A 12,722-nucleotide genomic window follows, 5' to 3' on the forward strand; every position below is an offset into this window, starting at 1 on the left:
TGTAATTTGCCCCTGAAAGAATCTGCTAAGACATCTGAAACCTCTTGGTCAAAGGCTGTATCTCACCTCCTCCCCCCAGACTATCCCCCAGCTCATTCCTGTAAGGCTTCTCTGCCCACTGTATCCTTACCCCTCCAGACATGTAGCTCTAGGAGAGCCCTACCACTCCCCCAGATACTTATCTTTTTCCTAATGAGTAGGTGTTTTGGTACAGGCTTTAACTTCGTCATTACTGAGAGACTATTCTGTACTACGCAACACTTTTTACCCCTTTAGGGTAGATTGCTTCCGTCTTTCGCAGTGTCCTGTTTATGAAGTGCTAGAGTCCAAATTGGAGAAAATGTTCACACATGAAATGTTCAGGTCGGACACGGTAGACATGTTCCTCATGCTACTGTGGCCGACAGATCCATGTGGTATTGAACTCAAGAGGTCTCCTTTCTGTGAGCTCAAGGCCTTTGTGAGATGAAACAAGAGGAGAGGTCTTAATGTGGCACAGAAGATTATCTAGGGCGGGTGAATACTGAGACACTGAAGGACCTATAATTTAAATGTTGGTTAGGTAAGGTTACATGGGAAGGATGGGAGATTCCTGTTGGTTGAAATGACATTAGATACGTTTGACATGTTAAGGTCGTCAGGAGGACGGATGTATCTGCGCCCTTGACATTAATGTGTTGGATACTTCGTTGAATTTCTGGTCATATGGAAGATGAAAACACAGACATCTATCGATTCCAAATATCAATTGAGATTTAACCAATCGATTGTGCTTTCTTTGCAAAAACCTATTTATTGTGCGTCATTTGCAAATGTTGGGCCTGTCCTACAAGATAAATTGCTTACTTGAATAAGCCTCAAATCCTTTAAAATGGTACACCTAAAATGTTTCTGGCACCGGAAACTACCAGAGAACAGATTCAGTCTTTCAACCCACACCAAGATCTGCTCTTTCTCCGCACACAATCTCACATGTCGGACTTGTGGGGCCTCCAGACGCTCTGCTTCCATCCCTGCCAAACTTCACCTGCGTAACCTTTCGTGTCGTTGGCTCAGTCAAGTGTAATTGAAAAAGAAAAACAATGCATTGATCAAGCCTGGACTCAGTCCTGCTTAGTGCACTGCAGCGGAAACAAGCTACTGAGCTGGGGATGGAGGAAAATCAATCACATATACATCATCCTCAGAGGGTGAGTTAAAAAAAGAGCGAGATCACACCGTTGTCTGGCTGTCACGCACCCAAAGCATTGGCTTGGCTGTGTCTGTTTGGCTCTGGGCTGTGTGGACACACTGAGCATGTGCAGAGCGAAGGTCAAAGCAATCCACAAGTTCAGCTCAGCTCCTCTAACCTCTGAGTTCAGGGGCACATGAGAACAATCAATGGTAACATCAAAGTTGGAGGGAGGAGCAGACAAAATCAATCAATCGGCTCAACACATTCAAGGGAAAGCTGATGTCCATCACCAAATAACAAGGAGAACGCATACAGATTGGCCGTAATAATGTGAATTTTTCCGAGTAAGTTTTAAATATATTTAACTCCACAGAGGTAATAGGCCAAGTGCAAATATCTGAAGACTTATTGCCCAAAGTATGGAGGGCTCTAAGTCTGTTTCCCAATGACCTGCACACTCCACGGTGTAAACAAGGACATCCGGAAAACCCTCAGAGGCATGGTGGGGTTTATGTGTGAGAGAAGTCTTTCCCAGCTGCCTAGCAACCTTCATGAAGTTGGAAGCAGAGGGTCGAAGTCAACAGTGAGACAGGGAATGGGGGGTGCTGGATAAGTAGAATGGCGGGAAATTATACTATTGGCTGTGTTGCGGAAGGGTGACGTCAATATCGATGTACGCCACTGTGTTTGCGTGGCTAAGGCCATATAAAATATGTGTTGTGATGTCATCGGCGGCAAGGGTCTGTGGCTCGGCTCAGCTCCGCTCCACGGCCAGAGGGCTCGGGAGGGCACGCTGGCGACAGGCGGAGAGGTGACAAAGCTCCAAACGAGCACTAAGCACTCGAAATGAGCCCTCGGGGCCAGCCCACAGACTGGCTTTGCCTAAGAGGGTTACTAATATCACCCCACAATGGGCAATTCCATTCGGCTTACCTATCACCCCAAAGACCCGCTTCTTAAAAGAATATGGCGTTACATGCTCTATGTTATTGTTCAACTCCACATATGGCGGTTAAGGCTCGTTGGGATTAAATCATTGGTCAATTCTTCAGAAAGCACATAAAATGACAGTCTTTTTTTTTTAGTCCCGTTCATAAATATCAGTGTTTTACAATGTCAATAAAATATGTTTCAAGACTTAAAGAGACATTTTTCAGCAGGAGCTTAACAAAGAACCAGCGACGCAAAACAGCGGCATCAAAGGCATTCCAACAATGGTAACGGCTTGCTAATGACCGCAGTATTAGGTGCTAATTTTTAACGAGTCATTTATTCCATAGTGTTTTAGCTAGACTTTCAAATGGCCCATGTCACTGTACAGCTTAAAACTATGGGAAACCCAACACCTCGCAGGGAACACATGACGACTAGTCTGGCTGTTCAAAACAGATTATCAGGGGCTGGATCATGCTCATGAAAGTGACACGATATTTACCATTAATACCTACTTAGTGCAACCATTTTAGCCGCCATTGGCTCACTATATAAGCTCTTTTATAATTGTGCCCGGATATTTTACTGATATCAAGTGAGCGAAATTCAAAAATAGCGTTACAGGAATACATTTTTAAAACTGGAATGAAATGACGGTAAAGCAATTAGGTGGTAATCCGGCTAGCAAACTACTTTTATAAAGCAGAACCTGCATAGTACAGCATTTCACAGTTGACATTAGTGAAACTTTCCCAGAGTTGCTGTTCCATCTGCTGACAAAATCACCTCCTAGTGCCATAATCCCTCACAGCGATAAAATTACACCCCATTGTGTGGGAAAATCATTTGCTGGATGTATAGGAACAAGTGTTAACTTTAACCCAGCAAAACCCCTTCATAATGAGGTGATGTGCTTTTCAATTTGACGAGCAAAGCATCATCCTATTTACACCAGCTGTTCCACAGAAGACTTCCGCTCCCCTGATAGAAAAATACCGAAAGTTTAAATCCCGTCTCTTGGGTAATTCTAGCCCACCTGGAGCAAACAAAGGCTGCCAAGGAGCTCGCCCTTCCTTTTTTTCGGCTATCACAAAGAGTGCAACATGATCCCTGGCTTTGCTTAAGGAATAACCTGCTGATCGAGTGTTGATGCTTCAATCGTCTTGTATAACAAATTCCATATCATTCTCACATTTATTAATGAGCAATCTCAGTGCCTAATATCTCTAGCCTAAGAGACAATTTTCAATAAGTCCTTTGCAATTGTACAAATTGTCTAGCGGTGTCATGCATGAATTAAGAAATGGTTGGTTGGTTGAACGCGACCTCCTCATCTTATCACCTGCTGCCTGATCCAAAATAATCCAAGATACAACACACAGGCAAAGAAAATCTTGTGTTTTGTGTCTAATCCTACTCTCAGAATGATGAGTAAGCCTTTAAAGAGTAATTATATTCCCAAACACTGAAAGAATGTGAATAGACTAATAACATGACTGATTTTCATTTTAAGTGACAAACAGGAAATTGACTGGCTGGAAATATGTCATGTTTATTTGATTTTTTTAATGGAATGCTTATTCCCTTTCTTTTGGCTAGGTGGCTAGACGACCACTTACCCTTCACGCTCCACAGAACGGTGTAAAACAGCATTTGATAGCATGTGCCATGTTAGTAAACATGACATGCATGGTAATCAGTTAGCTCTGCAGCGTTTCTGAATAAGAAAATGGACAAACAAGGGGCCAAAGTGTAAGTGTGCTGTAACTCAACAACTTGACTTGTTATCTCCGTCGTCATCATCTTCAACTGAGGTCCTCTGGGGGCCTCTCCTTGGGCCTGTCAAGGCCTTTGACAGGGAGCACTGCGTGGGGCCATTTGGTTTCTTTTCAGATCTGTTTTGTTTCTCTTTGCAGGCCAGTGTCGGTACGGACTGTGGGCGTTGTAGGTTGACGGCGGCGGGGGGCGAGGGCACATTGACCCGAGAACTGATGGGTTACAAGAGGGGGGTTTAGTTGGTGTTATGGACTTGGGCACAGCCAGGGAGTGCTAGTCCACCCCTGGGGTGACATGGTGCCGAGGGAGAAAGAGAGCGGGATAGAGGGCGAAGAATACAAACATGTCTAAGTGCTGCCTTCACTACACATAGGCCCATAGCAAAGAGAACGGCTGCATGGGTTATGACAGTACTATCTGGGGGACCTCTTGTGCCCTACAACACACATTTCAGCCCCCAAACTATGGAAGTCCTCAGGTTAAAGCATCACTGACACGTGGTACGAGCAGGTTTTCTCGTGCCATAGAGATGTCCAGATATAAAAATCAGCTTTTGCCCAAAAGATGCCACACATTTGGTTGTTCCTTCGAGGGTTGAGCCTGCTTTTTCTGTGGCATTTGGACTTCAAGACCAATAATGAAGTCATTTGCTGAATATTTTGATATACACGTGACCATGTAAGTATGACATTTAGATAGGTTTTGTTAAAAAAAAAATGAAATTGATAGCGATTAACAACACAAAACCATTCAATTCAATTCGTAATAAATTATCCAGTTAATAAGGTGCCAAACAAGAATCCTTCTTAAAAATGCACAGGAAAAAGGAGAAATCTACAAGTACATCTGTCTGAAACGTTGGAATATGTACACCACACACTGTACACCAAACTGTTTGTCTGAATCATGTATACACTGTACTGGTATGGCTAGGGGGAGCTGTGGTGGCTGCCGCTGGGCTGCATCTCGCCTATGCATAAAATATGGAAATCATTTTTTGGGGATGGAAGCTCATCTGCCTTTTTAAATGACAGTTAAATCTGCAGCAGCAATACAGCCAATCTGAACCACATTGCAGTATCACTGGAATGAAGCAATGAGTTAATTTCAAATGGGGATGGCTATATCTATATTTTCATAACATCTATGAAAATTCTCATCTAGTCTTTTTCACCCCCGGTCTTTTGAGAAAACATCTCAAGACGGGCCCTCCAATAGAATTATATCAATTCTAGTTGCTTCCCAGTGGCAGAGTTCAGGCTGTATGCCTGTCGCCTGATGTGCAGTGAATGGCCTTAGAGGCTCTAGGCTGGTCTATGTGTGGCCCGGCTGGTCCAAGTCAGCAGTAATGACTGGCTTTGGCCAGCATGCCTGTTAATGTGAATGGGGTTACTCTGGGCAACACCTTTTCAGCTGGGTCCTATGAAGTCCCCAGTATGGTGGTCTTTGTCCACACAAGGGCTGTCCTCTCAGCAAAAAAGGCTTCTTTTTTGTGAGCACTATCAACTGGTGATGGATTATACCCACCCCCCTTTATTCATTGGTATAGACTTAACAGACATGGATGCACGCAAACATACACACACACTCACCCATGTGGTCTCTCACAAGACGTAAAATTATCTTAGACAATTGTCTTGGATATATTAAATTTTCATGCATTTTTGGAGAACATATGAAAAAGAAAATCATAAATAATAAGCATTTTTACATACAGCTTTTTTTCTTAGGTTCTTAACTGATCATACAACTGATTTTTATCACGACCAATCAACAACATGTTATCTTTATCTGCAAATGGGTGTGTATTCTGGTTATGTACAATTGGTGTGTATAATTGTTTACACAAACCAACACAGACATATGCATCAATATTACATGACTAGCGAACCATAGTAATGCTCTGGCTTTTATTTTTTGGAGACTAATGGAAAGACTAGTTGTTCAAGGAAATGCTAGCCTGGCATTCTGTATTCAATGTGCACTTTCTGTTGTGTGCATTTTCATCAATTATATTCATTTTAGGAAGTAAAAAACTAGATGTTTAATGTATTGTAATTTTAAAAAAAATTCCAGGGTCTTAAAAGGAAATTCAAAATTCCATGTGAAAGTTAGGACCAATGTGTGAGACTTGTCCCCATATTTACACTTGGAAATAGACTTCATGCATTTAAAAAAAACAATTAAAAATAAAATATGCATTCCCATCCAACAACCACCTCTTCTTGCTGTACTTTGAAACAACAAACAACATCAGTCTCGTTGTGCTGTGGATATGTTCGCTATGGACCGAGCCTGCAGTTGCCTGGGGGTGTAATGCTTTGTTCCACTAATCTACTGAACTTTTAAAGCACTCCTGAAAACCCAAATTTGACCCAGTCACTGTCTCCTCTCTTATTCAGATTTACATCAACATCAGAAGCATGTCAAAACATAAGCGCGAAAAAACTTAAAGGTAAGTGCCAGCACGGAGAAACATTTGACACATGCAGTGAAGTGCAAAAAAATAAGAGAGAAATGAACACATTTCATTAAAAATGTCTTGAGGTTTGTACAGTGTAGCTATCGGTAATACAGGGAACACTTCAATTCCCTTTAGGGCCCCACTTATAATGTCCATGATTCAGGACATTAAACAAAATATTTTGTACTGTGTAAAGTGAAAAGAACCCAACAATTTTGCATTATTAATAGATGTGACTGAGTGCAAAGAAAGGCCTGTTCACACAAGTGCAAAAGGTCCAGTGGACGGCAAACAGTGTCAGCATGACCATATTTGGAAGTGTTTACAATGCATCATATCAGAAAGAAAACACTGATACTTTTACTAGAAAGAAACTGCCATTGCCAAGATATAAAATGTTCCATTTCTGTACAAAAAATCCATGGTTAGGCCATTTTAAGGACAAATGGAAGATTACAGTAGCTGCATAAAGGCAAATGTAGAAAGTTGCCCCCAAATATCCCTCCCACTACACAACTACTATATAATTAGAAGTGTCCTCAATTGTCAAATATCAGTTCTCTTTTGCTCTTTGGTCCTCTTTCCTGGCTGTTCGTACCACCCCACCAACACCTCTGTTTTTATATCCTGTAGACTCCCTGTGGGCAGGTGATTGTGTAATTTTAGCCACAACTAGGTGAGTTGCTTCCTGGGTAGTCTGTTGGCCTGGCCACCTTTAGGGTGTTCAGTGTGTCAGAGGGAATGAGACATCACCTCGGCCACTCTGTCAAAAAATTCACCACCTTCCATTTTCTCCATCACCCCAAGCCTCTCAATGGACCGGGAGTGTGTGTGTGTGTGTGTGGGGGGGGGGGGGGGGGGGGGGTGTTCTTTTTTGGTGTTTTTATCATTATTATTTTTATTTAGCCTGAAACGCACAAGCCAGCTGCTAACCTAGAGCACTGGCTGAGCGTTAATTGCTATGCATTATTAAATCCATTACAAAGTGAGCCATGCCTGGAGAGTAGGAAAGCTAAAATTATAAATGAAAAGACGCAGTGCTAAATACCCTCTCAAAAGGACCCCTATAAGAGATGACACCTCATCTTTGAAAATGTTTAGATTTTTACAAAAAATACAAAAACAAAAAACCAACACAGAATATATTAAAGAAATGAGCTCTTGAAAAGCAAAATGTGTGTGTTTACTTGGATAATACAATGTTTAGTGTTTTAGTTGTTTTTGAGATTAAATGACAAGGCTCAATAACTAAATTACAAATTTCAGTCAAAACCAGAGTTCAAACTTGTGATATCAACAAGTTCAATCTTCTACCAAAACTATACAACTAGCCAATAAGTCTACTATAGCTAGAGGTTGTTCTCCAGTCTACTGGCTATGGCACAACATTGTGAGACTTCCTCTCCCCCACTCGTCATGTTTTGTGGGGGAATTCAAAACAGGAAAATCTGAATATACATGGGAACTTGCTTTAAACTTTTAATGAAAACCTATATTGAATAGAAAATGGGATAAAAGATTGAAACACTAAATTGGAAAATGTTCCAAACCTGGTCATCTGCTTCCTCAGTCTGCCCAAGTTTTGCTGGGAAATGGGCGGCCTGCCAGATTGGGGCCAAATCAGAGTGGTCAGGGGATTACAGTTCTGCCGTGCTCACAGCAGGGGGTGCAGAGTGGGCCTCAATTACCCTGGAGCGGCGTGTTTGATTTGGCCCTGCACTTTTGGGGACAGACCAAAAGCTGAATAATGCGCCATTAGCAACTCAAAATCCTTGCCTAAAATGAGTCCACTTATGCGTCACATACAGTAATTGTGTGTCCATCAAAGAACGCAAGGTCGGCCGCAATTACCCTGATAACAACACAACAACTGATGCGTAACATTAGCTCACAAACACCTTTAAGCACAACTTGAATGATCAGTTTTTTGGAGATGAAGTGGTGGTGAAGCTGTTTGTATTTACAAATGTAGAAAGAGAAGCGAGAGAGAGAGAGAGAGAGCAAGAGGGAGAGAGCGAGAGGGAGAGAGAGGGGACATCCCCTTACACTGGCTACAGTTGGTTCTGTGCAATTGAATTTTACAGCATATGTGGCAGCAAATGGCATGTAAGGGCTGAAGCATCAAATCCTTGCAGACTAGGGCCAGACAGATACGGGAGGTGTAAGTGAAATCATTAGGTAACTCTGCAGGACGTGTGGGCCACTTTTGGAGGTTGGCAGTGAGCTAGGAGAAGCAAAGGTCTTCTTGAGCTTCATTGAGCACACACACAGCCTCATATACAGGCATTGGTAACAACAAGAAAAACACAAGCAAACAAACGCCTGGGCGCCCTCCATACACACACACTGCATTTTGATTGAAGCATACCCCAAGCAATTGTGTTTGTCCACCTGGGTATGAACGAGCTACTTTGGTTTGGGTGGAGGAGACTGTGCAATACAAGCTGGAGCCCAGCTAAGCTAAAGAGGGGAGCAGCCAAGTGTGGATCCACCTCATTACCTCACTCATCCACAAACCAATTACCCCTAAATAAATACACCCAGCCCATAGGCGGCAACAATGACATCCGCCCTGAAAAGGAAGAAAGGAAGCTGTTCAGAAAGCATTTGCACGCACAGAAAAGTGCTGCTGAATAATGATGGACAAAAAGTACAGAGAAAAGAGGTAAAAAGAAGAACATGCAGGGGGGCTGTAAATTCTTTTGAGGCGCTCAAAGACACGGCGGAGGAAGAGAACGAAAGAAAGAGGCACAAAGCGAGTGTAGTGAACTGATTCAGAAAATGATAATTTTTTGCTAAATTTCACCCGACATATCCGCAAATTATTGTTGTGGTAAGGGAGGCGGCAATGTTTAATTGTTTTAATGCATAAAGCCATGACATGACTCTAGCGCAAAATAAAATAAAGACACTGGACTAGACTGGTAAATTATAGAAAAAAAATGCTCAGGACATCCAAAATGTTACGAGTTAAAAAAAACAACTAAAGAATAGACAAATTACAAAACCTATGTGCACAACAGAAAATACTTTCTTTTTAAGTTTCTTGAAGCCCAACCATTTGAAGTATGGTTTTCAGCAAATCTGTTAGCTACGTATGAATGTGAGTGAAGGAGGCACAAAAGGTTTGTGTGGTAGGGAAATAAGACAGATGTGTTTTAGGGGAAGGGGGAAAGCCAAGAGTTTCTTCCTCGCCCTCCTCTTCCACCTTCCTCCATGTGGAATCCTTCTGCATGACTGGCTCGGTCATACCTGGGGGACAAAATGCTCTCTCGCTCTCTCTGGCCCACTTTTTCATTTTGCAATGCTTTATAAGCCTGATTCGGAACCTACAGAGTCTAAACCAATGGTTTTCATGGAGGGATAATAAGAAAATGGGGTGGTGAGCTCGGGGAACTTCCTTCATCAGTCAGGAGATTTTGAAAAAGATATTCCTGGCTAAAGACCACTATCTTCCAAATATTCTTTCTAAATCAGAAACATCTATCCTCAATAAACAATAAAATCATTTATTAATACTGCATAGTGTGATATACAGTACACATTGGCAGACAATTTAGGTCAGCCGTATTTCAGCGGGTACTCAAATGTGTGGGCATTCCTGCTGTAGATAAACACCAAATATTGAAAGTGCACTCCATTTTATCAGTTTATAATGTGTTACTTCCGCATGTATTTTCAAGAGTTTATATTCCTAGCCTAAAATCAAGAAATGGTATTTGTATACAGTGAAAGTATACTCAGATTCCAGAGTTTGGGATACGAAAAAAGAATCGTCTTAATCCTGCTCGGCCACCTGAGCAGTCAGCTGACAGGTGCAGCTGCTCTGTAGATGGGAGTGGCAGCATTCCGGATAGGCTGTCACAGCATAACACATGCAACCAATGCCGGCTGATTCACCTGACCAGCGGCAGATTCCACACTTTCTGAAACGACGTCTAGGAACGTGCCAGGTTTCCACATCATTTGCTCAATCAACACAAGGTGATAGATGGAAGTGAAAGGTTTATTGGGACTTGCTGCTAATTGAGCGAGAGCACGACAGGCAAATGTGACAGCACAAGTAGGGGGCACAGTATTGACATGCTATGGGAGCATTGATAGAATTCCTGGTGTTAAGACGGACTGACAGAACATGAGAATTTGGGTCTATATAGAAAGTGGGACTGTTATTTTCCGATCTCTAGGATTTATAAATAGACTCGGCATGGCAGTGGACTCAAATTGGTGTTTTTTGGACAATGTATGCCACACACTCATGGGCACACCCCAAATGGAGACTGTGTGTATGTGAACAAGTGCCAAAGTTCACACGAACAAAAAATAATTAATTCCAAAGAACCTTGAGAACGACAGACTTGCGTGAGTTAAGAGGTGTAACATACATATTTGCCTGAGTGGAATGCACAGAAAATATGCATATTATATGGTACACACCCACAGTCACTTAATGATCTGGGCAATTCACACAACAAACCACAACAAGAAAAACATCCTTGCTGCTTGTGTTTGGAGTAATCATGTTCAGTGAGCAAGATGTGACAAGTTGATTAGATTGGTTAGAGATCAAATTACTCATTCACAAACATCTTTACACGCCATTCCAAAATAAAAATTACACATTAAGGTATTTCTACATCATGAATTTTTCCTTTGGGCACAAATAAGATGGATTGTGTGGTTTTCATTTATCAAGAGATGTGGCATGCCAATTTGTTTTGTTTTAACTATATGCAACAAGTGGCAGTTTAGCAAATATTTTTTTAGTTGAATTTCACTGTCAAAGCAAATTAAACAATTACATTTTGGTTATTTTAAAAAATGGCACCACTTACTCGTAAACTCTATGAAGCTTAAACATATCTTCTGACAGTAGTCACAGAGCGTATTTCGGTATTATATTTTTTAGGAGATGGTCGAAGGGATTAATGGAATTTCCATTCGTTGTCATTGTACAATGAGAAAGATTGTTTGATTAATAATAATCTTAGAAAAAATTACATTCAAATTGAAAAGCACCACTGCACACAAATGTACAATATTAAAATACTATTGTACTATAACAATTACTCTTAAGACATTTCAATCATTTTGAAATAAGGTGGTATCTTTGCAATATGATCAAATGAACAATATCTGGTAACTTTAAAGCATGAAATTCCTCACTGGAAAAAGACCTATGGTAATCACATTAGTAAAAAAAAATCTCCAATGAAGCAGATGATATATTACACTTTACTGAAAAAGATTAAATGTGATAATGACTTTTTGAAAATGCTGGTGTATACCTGGTTTTGAATTTCCATAAATTAGAATAGTAAGACTGTTGTGGAATGATTTACATACAACTATTGGAATTTGATTTAAGCAATCCATGTTGAACAAAGGTAATGTTTTATAATGTTTGACTCAAATCTCAGCATGGCCACGCATCAACAATATGGCAAAGTCTTTGAATTACAAAAAGACACATTGGATTTCTGTGGACACAATACATATTGGCAAACAGACTTATTTCATCTGCCAAATCCCTATATTAACACCTTTTTGGTGAGAAAGCTCCATTTGGAGCGTGTCACACCAACACCACAGCTGGCATTCAAGGGTAAAATTAATTACTTCAGATACATGTGCTTCCTCTCAAAGTGGAAGACTTATTTGCATTCAGGAACATTCAGCAGAAGTAATCGATGCACACACAAAATACGGCCACCCAATGACCCGGGCCCCGTCTCAAAGTCCCCGCCTCCCCGGTCTTCGCCCCCTTCCCCAAAGCTCTGGCGGTTCAGCCATGCATGGGGAAACAAACACAGGTAGAGAGAGCAAATCAGACGGTGGCAAAACACCAAAACATGAATGGGGAGAATTACAATGATGGGCTGGAGGAAAGACAATGGGCCTGGCATTAAACAAACGGCAAATCCCTGGATGGGGCTGCTGGGAGCATGATACAGAATACAGGCACCTCGTCCTCTGCCTGGGGATCAGGGGAGAGGCAGCAAAAAGGACACAATATTGCAAACTGACAGCTGACGTCTTCATATAAATGTATGAATTTACATTCCAATTAGAGGAAATTTACATCTTAATCACAGAGAGTAGTGTGTCACTCTCTCGGTTAGTGTGTTGCTACGGTAATGAGGTGGGATGCTGCTGTGCTCCCTCAACCAGACTGTGATCTGTCAGCAGACGACAGCCCCCCGTTATAAGGGAACTGCCACAGTCTTCACAATTCGGGAATATTGGTGGAAACCTGTCTTAAATACCAACGCGACGTGAGCCGGTACCCGGCAATAATGTGCCAAAAATGGACTTTGGAAAAACATAAAACATACGTTAAATACAGTGTAATGAAGCACAAGTGTCTCGGGCTGT

The 12,722-nt window shown here is 41.6% G+C and overlaps 1 protein-coding gene across 2 annotated transcripts in view; it reads right to left on the bottom strand.

Moving 5' to 3' along the window:
- elp4 (elongator acetyltransferase complex subunit 4) overlaps window positions 1-12,722 on the bottom strand; it is a 44,388-nt gene that overhangs the window by 1,307 nt on the left and 30,359 nt on the right. The gene's annotated exons all lie outside the window — the stretch shown is intronic.

Source organism: Stigmatopora nigra, chromosome 3, assembly GCF_051989575.1.
Source record: "Stigmatopora nigra isolate UIUO_SnigA chromosome 3, RoL_Snig_1.1, whole genome shotgun sequence".
Lineage (NCBI taxonomy): Eukaryota > Metazoa > Chordata > Actinopteri > Syngnathiformes > Syngnathidae > Stigmatopora > Stigmatopora nigra.